The sequence below is a fragment of the Macadamia integrifolia genome, unplaced genomic scaffold (assembly GCF_013358625.1).
Source record: "Macadamia integrifolia cultivar HAES 741 unplaced genomic scaffold, SCU_Mint_v3 scaffold559, whole genome shotgun sequence".
NCBI classification, from domain to species: domain Eukaryota; kingdom Viridiplantae; phylum Streptophyta; class Magnoliopsida; order Proteales; family Proteaceae; genus Macadamia; species Macadamia integrifolia.
The window spans coordinates 209963-223543 of record NW_024870484.1 but is presented as its reverse complement, the minus strand read 5'-3'; the positions used below and the strand labels follow the sequence as shown (position 1 = coordinate 223543).

Here is a 13581-nt window from a genome sequence, read left to right as displayed (position 1 = left end):
TGTATGCTGTGGTGGAATACAGTATCTGATGATCCTGGCAGGTTTGGGTTAACCGATGTTAACTCGGTCACCGCTCCGGTTCAGTGTGAACGGGGTGTGACAATATGCCTCTCTCAAAATTGTGTCTCTCAAATCACCATCACTGGGTACACACAACCTCCCTTTGAACTTGAGGATTTCTCTTTCAGTTACAGAGAAATTCAGGTCCTTTTGGGTTCCTTCATGGCATTCTGCTATCAGGTTCTGCAACTCTGCATCAATAACCTAAGCTGCAGTGATCCTATCCACCAGACTAGGTTGCACCACCAATGCCGATAGTGATAAAGTGATACCCTCTACTAATAGTTCCAAGTCTAATTTCCTGGCCTCCTCTAAGAGATACTCATTGGTGGTCAGTGATGCAAGAGTCAATGACTGGGATTTCTGACTAAGTGCATCAGCTACCACATTGGCCTTTCCTGGGTGATAGTGGATAGTACAATCATAATCCTTCATCAGCTCTAACCAACGCCTCTATCTCATGTTGAGCTCTTTTTGGGTGAAGAAGTACTTAAGGTTTTTATGGTCACTGAAGATTTCACTCTTCTCACCATACAGGTAATGTCTCTAGATTTTCAGTGCAAAAATCACAGCTGCCAACTCCAAATCATGGGTGGGGTAGTTCTTCTCATAATCCTTCAACTGACGGGATGTATAAGCAATGACTTTCCCATGCTGCATCAATACACAACTCAATCCCAGCTTAGAGGCATCACTATACACAACCATACCACCTGTACCGATCAGAATAGTCAAAACTAGATCTGATACCAATTTTTGCCTTATTTCCTTTAAGATCTTCTCACAAGCATGTGACCACTCAAATTTTACACCATTTCGTGTGAGTTGGGTCATCGGAGTAGCAATGCGAGAGAAGTTCTCAATAAACCTCCCGTAGTATCTGGCCAATCCCAGAAAACTACGTATATCTACTACACTCTTGGGAGTCTCCTATTTTAGAACTGCCTTCACCATGCCTGGGTCAACCTCTATACCCTTGTCTAAAATAATGTGGCTTAGGAATGCCACCTGTGAAAGCCAAAACGTGCACTTATTAAATTTGGCATAGAGTTGCTTCTCCCTCAGCCATTGCAGTACTAGCCTCACGTGAACGGCATGTTCCTCTGCACTTTTGGAGTAGACCAAAATGTCATCAATGAATACTATCACAAACTTATCTAGACATCCTAGAATACCCAGTTCATCAAATCCATAAATGTAGTTGGTGCATTGGTCAACCTAAATGACATTACCAAGAATTCATAATGTCCATACCTTGATCTAAAGGCTATCTTACTGACATCACTATCCTTGATCCTGAGCTGGTGGTAGCCCGATCTAAGGCCAATCTCGGAGAACACCTTGGCACCCTGCAACTGATCAAATAAATCATCTATCTTTGGCAAAGGATACCGGTTCTTGATGGTTAGCTTATTAAGCTCCCGGTAATCAATGCACAATCTCATACTTCCGTCTTTCTTTTTTGACGAACAATACTGGTGCTCCTCATGGAGATACACTAGGTCTAATGAATCCCTTCTTCAGAAGGTCTTGAAGTTGCACTTGCAATTCCTTCAACTCTATGGGGGTCATGCAGTATGGGGCCTTTGACACTGGTTCTGAGCCGGAGAGTAGGTCTATAGCCAATTTTGTCTCTCGGTCCGGGGGCAAACATGTCAAGTCATCTGAGAATACATCAAAAAATTTCCTCACCAGATCTAGCTCAGTCAATGGTCTAATCTTTATCTCAGTATCCATCACAGATGCTAAGTAGCCTTGACATCCCTTATCCAGTATCTTCTTCATCTAGAGCGCTGATATGATAACTTTCTTGGGTTTCTTGGGCTTATCCCCTTGGAACACAAACTCATCATCATCACGAGGTCTGAAAATGATAGTCTTCTCAGCACATAGCATACTGGCTCTGTATGTGGACAACCAGTCCATTCTTAAAATCACATCGAAGTCGGTCATATCCAACAAGATCAAATGAGCGTTCAACTCATGATCACCTATGGTCACTGGACAAGGTTCATAAACATAGTTCAAACCCACTACACTTCCTGTAGGGGCACTCACAACCAAGCATTGAGTCAGTCCCTTGGGTGGAATTCTCATCTTTTTCGCAAATGCCAGTGACACAAACTAATACGAGGCTCCTGAGTCAAATAACACATGTGCAGACAATAATGATATCAATAATGTACTTGTCACTACACCGGGTGCAGCCTCAGCATCTTCTGTAGTCATAGCAAACACTCTACCCTGTAGGGGTTGTGCTGGTCTAAGGGTTGAATATGTCTGTTGGGGCCTAGGTGGCATAGTGTAGGGTGCATCACCTGGCCTTCAGTGGGGGCAAGTCCTCGCCATGTGGCCCCGCTAATCACAATAAAAGCATCTCGGGCTCCATCCCGCAAACTGAGATAAAGAACTAGATCGGGAGGGCTGGGAAGTCTGACTACCATTGGGCTTCCTAAATTATACTGGAGTTGGGTTGAAATAAGGCACTCGGAAAGGTTTGCTGCCTCCCCTAGAATCAGTAGATCCCATTGGCCTCTTTCCAATTCCTTGCTGGGCCGTGAAGTTGTCTCTATGTCGATCTTCAATGGATTTGACCACTTGGACCAGCTCAGCATAGGTTTACAGTTTCAACTCCACAATGGTTGATTTAATACCTGGCCTCAACCCTTTCTCAAACTTCTTTGCTTTAGCCCTATCACCTCTGAGATGCCCAGGAGCAAAATGGAATAGCTCCTCGAAGTGTTGTTGATACTCGAGCATAGACCAAGAAGCTTGAACCAACTGAGAGAACTCACTCTCTCTCCTACCCCAGAAGCTTTCCGAAAAATAGTTCTCAAAGAAGGCCCCTTTGAAGTCTGTCCAAGTGGGGTTCAGGTTACTAATCCTTAAAATAGGTTCGGTGGCACTCCACCAATCATCCACTTCATTCTGTAACTGATAGCCCGCACACAAAATTTTCTGCTCATCAGTGCAGTCCATCAGTCTAAAAACCTTCTCTATTCCACCAATCTATCTTGATGGATACAACGGGTCTTGGCCCACCTTTGAGAAGCATGGGGGCCTAAGCCGTTGAAACTTCTCCATCATTTCTGTCAAGTTTGTCCAGCCCTCTACTTGGGCTTGAGCTTGTTCCAACATTGGGTCTTGCACATGCCCATGCACTTATGCCCCACTAGATGTTTGAAGGGTAGCCAATCCAACAAGTATTGGAACGGGTACTGATGGAGTAGGAGGTACAGGCAGTGCATTACGAGCTTCTATTGTCGCTTGGATCCTATCATCAATCCCGGCCATAAACTGGTTTTTCCTTTCTTCAACTCCCCGCATCATGTTATTCATGATAGATGCCACATCCTGGGCTGTAAGTATAGGAGGAGCCGGAGGTGCATTGCGGGGTCTACCTCGATTCCGTGTAGGGGAAACAGGAGGAGACGGGTGTGTCTGGGATCAGGATCGGGTGTTCTAGCTTGACATGACTCCTGTGAAGGAATCCGATTAGTGCACATGCATAAACAAGGTTGCATGTAATTAAAACACATACATGCATAGTGGGTTCCACACGTATACCATATTAGGATCCGATCGTGCACGTATCTCAAAGGGGCACACCATTAAAGTAACTAAATAAAATTTTAGATTTGAAAAATAAAATGATTTATTTTCCAAAATAATCCACCGGAAACATGGGGTCATATCTTCGGAAATATGGTTTAATCCACCGAAAATATCAGTGGTATTTTCGGTGGACAAAACAGAGAGCAAAAATTGAAATTTTCACCTCATCGGAAATAGGCACCGCAAGCATACCCAGTGTTTCCGATGGCACTAAAACGGCTATAAATAGGCTCGGGTCTTGGTTCCTTTGTACAAAACCCTATTTTTCTTGTGGGAATTGTGGGAAAATGGCCAAGGAGGATTTTTCTACCCATTCCCTACATTTCTCTCTCTATTTCACGATCAATCAGTGCCGCATTTGCACCAAAGGTATGTTCCTCCTCTCTGTAACCTAGTTCTGTGATTTTCTTCTCTGTGAGTTTTACATTCAGCCATTGAATCTGGTTTTTCATCCTAAATCCTTAGGAATCACATTGCAACAATGTCTGGACACCGTGTACGTACCCCATGTGCCGTTGAACAAGAGGAGCAAGATGCCACCGCTCAGTTCAACCCCATCCTGTTCCACTATGTGGCTGAGCGAGACTGTTGGGAACTCTTCGAGCACCGCAATATGGACCCGGGAGTCTATGTGAGGACCAATGACTTCCATGCATTCCGTCTCCGTCAATGGTTTGATGAGGTTGGGTGGTACCGTATCTTAAAACCCAACAAGTACTACTACCCCACATTGGTCAGGTTGTTCTACTCCAACTTGCAATGTGTGAACCAGGGTACCAAAGAGATGAGGATCACCTCCTATGTGAAGGGGGTGGAGATCTCCTTTGACATGGGACAGTTGGCTAATATTCTGATGGTCAGCAATGCCAGTGACCTAATGTACTGCTCGCCTCAGACTCTGGCATATGAATTCTAAAGTCCCGATACCTTTCAGGAGATCAATGACATGCTGACTAAGGAGGCCAAGGGATGGAACCATTCAGTCAACTATTTTGCCACTCCAAAGGTTGTCTGTTGTGCGATTCAGTTGAATGTCCTCCCCACTTGCAAACATTATGATGAGGTATTCGCACTGCAAGCCTATGTGACCTACTGGGTGTACATGGGGGCACAGATACATTTCCCTTACCTCCTTATGTGGACCATGGTGCTTTGATCCGAAGGAGTGGATCGTCGAGCAAGAAGCCTGTGTTTTGGAAGAATACTCACTGATATCTTCCATCGCTTTGGGGTGGAATTGGAGGAAGAGGCACACTTGGATGAAGAGGTCACAAACTTCAACTAAGATTCTCTGAGGAAGACAACCATAGATCTACGGGAGGTGACTCCTATTTCAAGAAAGGGTCAGCAGCCTATGGAGGTAGAGGGTGGCGGTGCCGGTGATGTTGGTGGGGGTGTGGGTGGTGCAGGAGGAGAAGCTGCTGGGGTTGGTGGGGCTCCACCACCTGATCCCCAGGCTATGGGTTCTATGACTGCTTTTACTTCTCAGGGCACTAGGGGTGCGAGACCTTTCAGTCTCAATGATGTTATGGCCTGCCTAAACACCATCGCATCTCTAATGAGTATAGATGGCCGCCTCAACAGTATAAACAGGACCTATTATCTTATGGACAATAGAGTGGCCTCCCTAGAGGCACAGATGCAGGCGATGGTCTTCTATCTTAGTATTCTGGTGCCTCCTCTAGGAACGTATGGTCCGAACTAGGCTCAGGGACAGGGACAGAACCAGGAGTTGTAGTGGCAAGAGCAGCAAGAGTAGTGGCATGTTTGCCACTGTAGCTTTTAGGATTTTCCTTTTCATATTTTATTTGAGTTTGATGTTTTAGATTTAGTCGAACTTTTACATTATGTCATTTGCTTTAGTTGTTTAATTTCTTAGACTTAGGCTAGTTAGGATTTCTTGCTTTTAATACTTTCGTTTCTTATGAAAAGTGTAAGTTGTGTATTCAAGTTCTCCATTATAATGAAACGACTTTAACACCTACACTTGTCTCCTAATTGTGAAATTTCTATTATTGTTGTCTTGAGATTTTTATTTAATCCTAATTTCTCCAAAATCATAGTTTGGCTGAGATTGTGAGTTAAGGCAGAGCACCACGCTTTAATATCATAATTGTCACACCCCAATTCCAGTATACCCAACTTACCATTAGGAATACCGACGATGTGGGTAAGACACGTAACTGTCTTACCAACCTACCAGAATCTTAGATAGCAATACCTTAATATTTTTATAATCTCACATCACAAACCAACATAAGCAACGGAATCATAGTATAGTAGCAGAATCATAAATAAAATAAGGAAACATCTAATGATAATATAATAGTAATAACTGAGTTATTCTGTTACATTCATCCATGACATAATATAATCTCAAAAAAAAATATAGAATCCACAATTATACCCAAAAGTGTCAAAGTATGATGTACAATCTCATGGTGCGGTATAAGCACAGTGGTCACAAGCACAGTCCTGATCTTGCTCCTCCGCTTCTACCATCCACCAATCGCTCACACCATACTTTGACCCAGAAGATACTGGGTCACCTGCCATTGGCACCACGATATCTGCATCATCATCTAAAAAGGGGTGTATACGTGGGGTGAGCTTTCCAACTCGCTCAGTGAGGGGTGGGGTCAAGCACATCCAAGCAAGACAATAGCAGTAATAATTTATGATGCATGATTACGAAAATTAAACACATAGTCCATGATGCTCGTGATGTAGTTCATTTGTTTATTATCCACCTAACAATACAAACTAAGTCTGGTAAATGCTACTATGGCGCATTAGGCTGTATCCTTTGTCTCGGAACTGCCATCGACTATGTAAGGATACAAACCCTAGCAGTGAATAGAAGCTTGTCGATCCCTGTATGCGTCCATGGGTCACCCAGCAAAACCCTGATAACCCCCTCCTGACAATCATGGCACCGGTACATCATTGACCACGTCAGACAAGTTCCTGCCTTCGGCAATAATCGCATCGTACAACGGATGTGGCATTCCGGAAAGGCATATTGAATATACCACAATGGGTTATCCAACACCTCAACCCCAGTTGGCAAGGGTTCGTAACAAAGGGAATGACACCTAACCACATATATGCTATATGCCTTCATAGTGATACAGTTAGTATGAATTACACGATACCGGCAAGACCTCGGCCACAAAGTGTAATCTATCTCCAAATACAGTCTCGGGTGCACGACACCAATGAGACCTTGTCCACAAAGTAAAACCTGAGACCGTTTACCTAATTTAGCATACATATCACAATTGAGTATAGACTACGCAACACCGTAATAATCATCGGCCACAAAACGCATCTATTTTCAAATGCAGTCCCGGGGTACACGATACCAACGAGACCTTGGCCACAAAGTGTAACCCGCTACTACAACTAACTCTAATAATCAATGCATGAATGCAACATACATATAGCAATCACGGCATCGGTACCACCTTGGCCACGTTAGATTCCGTCTCACACACAACCAAACACACAGCGATCATGGTACCGGTACCACCTCGACCACACTGGATCCCATCATACATCTCCATACAATTCATATCATAATCGTAAAACGACAAATGTAACATATCATCATCGCATTTGAGCAATTGCAATTAAACATATACTTCTAAGCATGTGAGTAATTTAATAATAATAAACATTTCAAAAATAAACACATTCCATCCCTCACCTGTTTTACGATCATGTGTGTTCGGGTTCAAGTACGACCATCGATCGATTAATTTAATTCTAGCTTTGGGGCACATGCATGTCACTGTCCTAGATACAAAGGGAATCGTACATCAGTACGCGTCGAAAACATCGGGAGGGACCCACATAGGTCAGCCCCAAAGGGTACAGACATTGTTCCTGAGTGACAGTACTGTCACCAGAAACAGCCACCAGAAACAGGGCATTTCCACTGGAAATATCAGTCATGTTTCCAGTGGAGGTGACAGAGAGCACATAAGGCTCATATGTTCAGCGGAAACAACTACAGTGTTTCCTATGCCATTTTTCCGATGGTAGTACATTAGGGCTTTCCAACTCAGGCCCTGTCGTCGGGATTTGTTCAGTGGAGTTTGTAAGGGATGTTTCTAGCATCATTCTAAGCCAAGAAAATTCCAATTCCACCAACCCATTTGGGAGATATGTCGATCGAATAATCGAAACCCTAGTTGGTCTTTTGGCAACATATATTGCCAGAGCTCACCAGGCTTGGTTCAAGCTCAGCAACAACACCGAGTGGGTAAAACACGCATCTTACAGCCTCAACATGGTTTGTACACCAAGATTCCATCCATACCTAGCTTTGTCTAGGTCGAAATGAAGAGAGAGCGGTATGAGAGGTTGTACTTACCTCCGGCAATCCGGCAACAAGGCGATAGCCGGCACCAAGGTAGGTCTCCAACCCCTTCTCCTTCGTCTTCTTCTTCTTTCCACCCCTCTTTCTCTCCTCTCCTACGTTGGGCACAAGGGAAATGAGGAAATGAATCCTCATTTCCCAACTTTTAACTTAAGTGGCCTTAAGGTCAATTTGGTTTGGACCCACTTTGAACCAATCGCGTTAAAATGAATTTCGGGGCACGAGAACCCACACATTTAGGTCCATAAAGTGCCCACATCATGAGAAAGGTGTGGAGGATGATTTGGGATCATCCGGAGTCATTTACGATGCGAGTGGCAGGAACCACAGGCATCAAAACCCCGATAGCAACCTGTTAACCCACCGAAAACAGGAAACGAATCCAAGCCCAGGCTGCTTCCGGTGGCTTGTTTCCAGTGGCTGTCTTGACAACTTGCTATCCCATGGTTGGTCTTGCATGGGTGGTTGCCCTCGGATATGTTGGTGTTTGATGTCTTGTATTTCGTCGCAGTTTAATCCAGGGAGTACTGGTGCAGCACCTAAACAGCCAAGACGGCGGTCCCGCTAGGGTGGCAACGGATTAGCTATATATTTGTAGCGAAGGTTTCTTTCTCTGTAATGCAAGCAATACGGAGAGGTGTGAGGAAGAGCATTGTAACCCTATTCTCCATTGATAGTGAAGCAGGATCTCATCTCACCGGGGACGTAGGCAACCTTGCCGAACCTTGTAAAATCTGTGTGCATTGTTTGTTTTGTTTTTCCATTATCTTCTGCATCGTTTTAGGGTTGCGTTTCTACAGGATATGCTCAAGGCTATTCGACAATTTGTGATGCGTGCCAAAATTCAAGTGTAGGGAGTCACATCTCTTACCGTCTGGGACCGGAAGGTATGAATCTCCTCTAGTTAAATAGGCACGCAATGTACTTGTGAAATTTTGTATCAAAACAAACAGAGCCTGATGAACCATTATCTTTTTCATGTGGTCTGTTTGGATTCTATTAGATGGCCATCACATTTAATCATGACAATTTACTGTCAAATTGGAACTAGAGTGAGAGAACTTTAAGGTTCACAAAACTCATAGCAAGCTTCATACAATTTTTTTATGAATTAAAAAAATTGTCATCAAAAATTACATGGGAGGATAAAGTTTTCAGCCACACCATGCCACATTTGATCTGTTACATCCGTGCCTTAATCTGGTCTAATTTGAAACTATTGTGATAAGCCTTGGATCGAAAATCGGAAGTACGACTGGGATTTGGCTCGTAGCCACACATTGCCAATTTGAACACTTGACAAGCGCCTCCAAGCAACGACACTTGGTTATTCTCTGATCAATGGCATTTGAAATGCCGAACCTGGATATTTGATGAAGCACCTACTTATGTTGTACACAAGAGCATCCTCGCATCACTTTCCAAAGGATTGAAGGAAGGAGGAATGAGAATATGGGGTGCAGCCACTGTTTTCATGCGAAGTAGGAGGCGATGGGATCATTATGCATTGGAGAGTCCAAATCGGAAAAACAGTGTACAATCTCAGATCACCTCAAAGACACCCAGAGATTAGAGAACTCAGCCTTCTCGTAATCTTCCCCAAAAGTTGAAATCGTAGGTCTATTATTACTCCATTACCAGATTCTCAACAAATTTTGGAATCTCATACAGTGATAAAAACTTAAACAGATAATTTTTGAACACTTTAAGAGTACCTGGACAGCTAAAATCTGTAATTTGAGGCCGATTAGTGAACATCACAAAGCTCTGCTTCTCCCTCTTCACTCCCTCTCTAGAATGAGCTTCCAAAAGGCAAAAGGGAGATCGAGGATCAGCTTACAATCTTGGTTCTGATCACACCATTAATGCCAACAGAGACGAAATGAACTGACCTGATTGCAGAGGTAAGACCAAGAACTATATAGAACGAGAGAGGAGTTCATAGAGCTTCGCAGCGTCTTCGATCCATGATCGATTTTAGAGTTGCAGCGGAGAACTATGGAAATGAGAAGGGAGCTCACAGCTTCGGACAGAAGGTTGCAGACTTTGGAGATCGTGTTTTTGTGTTTCCTGTTTTGGGCCTTTTACGGGGACATTTTCCATATAAATTTGGGATAAAATTTTCAAGTCTCCTTTTCGGGAAAGATGAGGTCTCCGGTAAAATTTTACATTGTGAAAATTTTCCAAATAATAAAACAATGGAAAATCCAATTTTACTGTAAAATTTGACACAAAAAATTTTCCACGACAAAACAAACGGAGTCATTATGGTTGTAATCTATATCTAAAGATCTCGATGACAAGAAAACTATCTACCCATTTGTGTTTGCCATAAAAAATCCAGGTCCCCCAATTTAAAACATTAAAAACTCATCTCAACCCTCTTGCATTCCAGCCCCATGACCTATAATGTCGGTTGGAACTTGCTAATAGGTGCGAAGTTCTGCTGCTCTGAACAATCTACAGGGAAAAGGACTGTTAGCTAGTAGTTTAACATACTAAGATCTGCTTGAGTATTTATAAGGAAAAAAAGTAGCAGGTGATTTAGTGTACAACAGGTTACATCTGTTTCAGAAATTACATGTTAAAAACAAAAGAAGGTGATGTGGTGTACACTATGCAATGGTTGATTGATATCAATGATTAAATAATAAACTGAACCAGAAATCAGAGACAAAAAATCAGATTTAGAGAAACCAGAATGATGTGGTGAACACTAGAAATGGTTGATTGATATCAATGATTAAATAATAATCTGAACTAGAAATCAGAAACAAAAAATCAGAATTAGAGAAACCAGAATTTGAAGAAGCAGACTTAAAGTAGGAGTGTTCCAAAAAAAAAATCATATTAGAGAACTAGAATTTGAGAAATCACTTTTTTTTTTTTTGGTACTTCACCATAATTACTATCTCGTGGATGCATCCCATTGGACTTCCAGGAATTCTACTGAAATAGGTCTCTTCAATTTTGAAGAGATAATTGTCTCTGCAAAAAAAGAAGGCTTTACAATTGGAAAACACAATTCCCCCTATTGACTCTGTAGCATAGCCTGGCCTTGAAATTGAATTTGTTTCCCTTTCACAGGTGATAAAATACAAGAAGAAGAAGAAGAAAAAATAATAACAAATTAATCAGTTAAAGAAAAAAACAAAAGGGTAATAAGAGGGGCACTCACCGATTTAAGTAAGGAAGAAACATATCTAGCTAGGAGAACATTACATCAGCAAGCAAAGCACATTCAAAAAGAGAATGAGAAAACTAAAAGCCACAATGTATGAAAAGTTCAGAAAACCTAACCTGAATAAGAAGAGGGTTGTTGTGCGTCTGCCACAATCGAGAAGGGGGTTTCTGTAGATCGAGAAGGTAGCCGCAAGGTATGAGAAATTCAGGAAACCTAACCTGAACGAGAAGAGGGGTGTTGTGCGTCTGCCACAATCTAGAAGGTGGTTATGGTCGGGGCACAGTAGATTGAGAAGGGGTTTGCGGTTGGACTATGAATGGTAAGAGTGTTCGACTAGAGAGAGAGAGAGCGCAGGAGGGTTTTGTGCTGGAATGGGAAACATTATAAGTGGGAAAGCCAAATTTTTAATCCCGCCAAATACTCATATTTTGCAACAATATAAAAATATATCTATCGCCCATAATTTCTTTTCCGCGACAGCGACAATACAGCTGTCGTCAAAACTTAAATACTACGAAAGACAAACTAAAACCCGTCTCCCAAAACTTATTTTCCGAGGTGGATTGGCACTAATCGTAGAAAAAATACATATACTACGGCGGATAAAACAAATTCATTGTTGAAAATATATTTTCTGAGACGGAATAGTACAAACCGTATTAGAAAATCACATAATGCTATATCAAATACATTATCTGCGACGGTAATAGCATGTCCGGCGTAATAAATACATTATCCGTGATGGTAATAACCTGTCCATCGTAATACATACATTATCCGTGATGGTAATAGCATGTCCATTGTAAAAATACATTATTTGTGACGGAAGTTTACATACCATTGTAAAAAATATTTTTGGCAACGGGTTTTTTTTCTTGTAACCATAAATTATTTTCAGAGACAGACTTTATGATATCGTCTTATCATAAATACAATTTTCAAACCTCTTTCTTTTTTGCACAATTAGGCCTTTAACTTGTTCGTTTCTATTATTTTCAAACACCCTTTTTCACGATTATTGAGAGTACTAATGGTGTCTTTCCCATAGAGAATGGTAGTAACAGAATGCTTATAGGAAGAAGGTAACAAAGACAATAGAATAAGGGTTTGATGTTCTTCTATTTTAACATCAATATTCTTTGTGTCCATAATTATTCTATTGAATTTATCAATATGTTTTTTAATGTGCATATATTCCTTAATCCAAAGAGTGTAGAGCCTCTGTTTCCGATATAGCTTGTTGGTGAGAGACTTCGTCATCTATAGGTTTTCAAGCTTCAACCATAACGTAGCTGTCATGTCTTCCTCTATGACTTCATGTATCACCTCATCAGCCAGACTAAGTTGAATCGCATTGCGTGCCTTTTGTCAATCTTTTCTTTATCTTCATTAGTCATTGTTGTTGATAACTTGTCATTTCCCTCAAGTGCCTTCTCTAGGTCCTATTGAATCAATAAGATACGCATTTTAATGTGCCAAAGACTAAAGTTGATTTTACTATCAAATTTTTCGATGTCGAATTTCAATGTCATCTCAAAAACTTCACCTGAAACATTGATTAGCTCAGCTATGATACCAGTTTGTTTTGTCGGGAACGTCTAGGATTGATATTTGACATTTAAAGAAGCAAGAGAAAATGATAATAAAAGAAGCAACCAGAAAGCACACACACAAAAGATGGTTCGGATTTTATCCTAAGTTTATGGGTGAAAACAAGATCACAAATTCACGATGTGAACAACATACAAATTGTGGTAGCACACTCTCTCTCTCTCTCTCTCTCTCTCTTATAAGAACAACTAATACCAGAGAACAAGTGATCCTTAAATAAGTACAAGGGTAGACTATCCTTCTTCCTTACCGTTCTAATTCTCTCTCTTCTCCCTACCTTTATATCAACGTAAGCGAGAGACTTGGAGCTTCCACACACCATGTGTTGGTTTTCCGCATGAGTGCCAACGAAGAATCAAACATGGCAGGCTCTTTTCTTTGCCATTATTTGACATAATGGAGTAGAGTCGCCTCCCTATAAATGCACGTTAGTTTAACTCTTGAATCTTCATTCCTACTGGAATTGTGAATAAATCCAATGACCATGCATTATGGGTTTTCCACCCACATGGTAGGGACCACAACAACATTATATGCATGATTTGTACCCATAAGTTTAGTGTCATATAGGTCTTCTTGGCGAGATCCGCCCTTATCCTACGTATCCACTTTAGTAAAAACTAAAAGCTTGTAATGGATCACTAGGGAATATAAGAGAAGTCGAACTCAAAATCATACACTTCTGAAACAAAAAATCCCTTGTCAACTAAACTATCTCTTGGGGTTG

General features: G+C 41.6%; 2 long non-coding RNA genes across 2 annotated transcripts in view; both read right to left on the bottom strand.

Annotated features, from left to right (window-relative positions):
• Positions 1-6140, bottom strand: part of LOC122069230 — an 11341-nt gene extending 5201 nt beyond the window's left edge. Inside the window, exon 1 of the long non-coding RNA XR_006137405.1 lies at positions 6083-6140. This is a non-coding gene — a long non-coding RNA (uncharacterized LOC122069230). The remainder of the gene's footprint in view (positions 1-6082) is intronic.
• Positions 6141-9112: 2972 nt separating this feature from the next.
• LOC122069229 lies at positions 9113-11715 on the bottom strand. Its single transcript, XR_006137404.1, has 2 exons — positions 11360-11715; positions 9113-10519 (listed from the first exon to the last, which is right to left on the bottom strand). It is a non-coding gene; the product is annotated as an uncharacterized LOC122069229 (long non-coding RNA).
• Positions 11716-13581: the final 1866 nt, after the last annotated feature.